Raw genomic sequence first — 2,500 nt, 5'->3', positions numbered from 1 at the left:
ACATCTCTATCCCTCATCTACCTCTTCTCTATCTCTCCTGACCCCCTTTCTCACCCCACAGAGCCCCCATGCCCCTCCAGCAGGTCTCCAGGGATGGGAACAAAGTAGGTGTGCAGGAGAACAAGGATAACCACAAACACAGGGAGCAGTTTTACAGTGTACAAGATGTCACCCCACTGCTGTTGACCGAATCCCTGGTGAGTGGCAGGCAGGGTGGCAGAGTTATGTGGGATTTTAAAGGGTAACTAAACACCAGTGCATCTTTACGTTCTTGTATAAGTGCATGGAGAGGAAAACAAAGTGTGCAGTGTAGGTTTAGCAAAAGTGACAGTCTCAGTTGTGTTTTTAAGGGATAACCAAGCAGTGTCACATCTTCAGGTCCTTCCTTCAGTGTTAGGGACAAGTTTGATCCATCAGGGAAGAGATGGCATGGCATATTTATTTCATTTTATTTTTTGTCTGTAGAATAATTACACTAGGCTACGCAATGACAGACATGATTCGTAGCGTTTGTAAAAGGCAGACGTGTGTTATGGTGGCTGAAGAACCTGTGGGAAAAAATTAACTGTTTCCAGGGAGGCAAAAATACTGAAAATGAACTAAAAAATGTTGTTTATAAGATTTTATGTGTTTTATAAATATTTCCTGTGTGTGTGTGTGTGTGTGTGTGTGTGTGTGTGTGTGTGTGTGTGTGTGTGTGTTTGGGAAAGAGGTACACTGGATAAAATGGCAATTCACTCCTTGAAATATTATGTTACATGTGACCTCATTGAACTGCCTTAGCATAAACAACCATTTGACTTGTTTCCAATGGTGAGAAATAAGATGCGAGAGAAACTTTCAGTCTTCTCAGCCTTCTGATGACCCATGGCTGGTGGAGGGTTGGTGAGGGGCACAAACACACGAGAAAATCACTGCAGCGTATCAGGGACCAGGCAGAGACATTAGATATTACAAGTGGTGTGGCAGACAGTGTTTATGTCGTCAGCTGGCGGTGGATGGGTGAGCAGCGGCCGGCCAGTTGGACTTGTGAGTTTGAGTTTGTTATTCCAATTCAGTCTTTATTAAAATTTCAGTTTGTTATGGCAGTTGTATATGTTGCTGTGTACCTTACTGTGTGTATGGGATTGCCACTCTGGTATTTAAATACATGCAAAGACTGTTATTATTATTATTATTATTATTATTACTATTATTATTATTATTATTATTATTATTATTATTATTATTATTATTATTATCATATTTTTATTATCATCATCATTTTATTATCCTCGTTGCAGAGTATGCAGACATTTACCCGTATGCAACCTTCCAAATGAACAACACACAACAACATCAACAACAACCACAACAACAACAACCATCACAGCAACAACCAGTCACAGCCACCACAACTGCCACCACCACCACCACCACCAACAGCAGCAACAACCACAGCCAAAACAGCAACAACAACAACAAAAATTAGGCCAGACACAGTGACCTTGCTTACAACAACAACAACAACAACAACAACCCCACCACAAGCCTTCCCACAGCCACTACCAGGCATGTGCTTATGATCATTATTATAGCAAAGTATTAATATAACTTGCAAATATACAGAAAGAAAGAAAGAGAGAGAGAGAGAGAGAGAGAGAGAGAGAGAGAGAGAGAGATGTGCTAAGAGAATCAACATTAAAGCAAATATTAGAGTACTAAATACTTAAACATCATCCCCCCCTTCTCTCTCTCTCTCTCTGGTTTCACTTATTTTATTATTTTTCATGTTTTTTTTATTTATTTTTTTTCTTTAAGTATTTTTTTCGTTTTTCTTTTTTACTTAATTTTCGGTGAGGATACAGTCTCTCTCTCTCTCTCTCTCTCTCTCTCTCTCTCTCTCTCTCTCTCTCTCTCTCTCTCTCTCTCTCTCTCTCTCTCTCTCTCTCTCTCTCTCTCTCTCTCTCTCTCTCTCTCTCTCTCTCTCTCTCTCTCTCTCATGATGTATGACACGTTTCATTAGCAGCACTTTCCCGTCACCAGTGAGCCTCTGTAAATGTTTTCCTTTCTTTTCACCAGGAAGTAAGGAGTGCTCGTGACTGGCTAGTACAGCGTGCGTGTTGCCTCAAGTGTAGCAGCTGAGTGACAGATGCCAGGGGCAAAGTAAATAGGTTTATAGAAAAGAAGGCATATAGAAAAATAAGTATATATAAAGGAAAATTAATAAATAGGTAAATGAAGAGAGATGTGAGAATTGTAGCTAGGGACTGCAGATGAAGTCGGTATAGTGACCTTGTGTATGTGTGAAGGGCAAGTCATTGCATGTCCTGAACAATGCCTAGCAATATTGCAAATTAACTGAATGATTAATTATTCATAATTTCCCCAAAATTGCTAGCAAGCAACATTTATTAGTTATTATGAAAAATACCTATTATATAATAACTGTTGCGTGCATTAATATCTAGATACAAGCGTATTTTTTAAAGTGGGATAAGTTAGGCCTGTAATATCCACT

General features: G+C 39.4%; 1 protein-coding gene across 1 annotated transcript in view; it reads left to right on the top strand.

The window, feature by feature from the left end:
• The window catches only part of LOC135098925 (uncharacterized), an 11,437-nt gene extending 10,816 nt beyond the window's left edge, over window positions 1–621 (top strand). Inside the window, exon 7 of the mRNA XM_064001351.1 lies at window positions 62–621. The gene's annotated coding sequence lies outside the window, so the exon portion shown is untranslated. The remainder of the gene's footprint in view (window positions 1–61) is intronic.
• The last annotated feature ends 1,879 nt before the right edge of the window (window positions 622–2,500 follow it).

The sequence above is a fragment of the Scylla paramamosain genome, unplaced genomic scaffold, assembly GCF_035594125.1.
Source record: "Scylla paramamosain isolate STU-SP2022 unplaced genomic scaffold, ASM3559412v1 Contig92, whole genome shotgun sequence".
NCBI classification, from domain to species: domain Eukaryota; kingdom Metazoa; phylum Arthropoda; class Malacostraca; order Decapoda; family Portunidae; genus Scylla; species Scylla paramamosain.
This window is presented reverse-complemented; position numbering and strand designations above follow the sequence as displayed.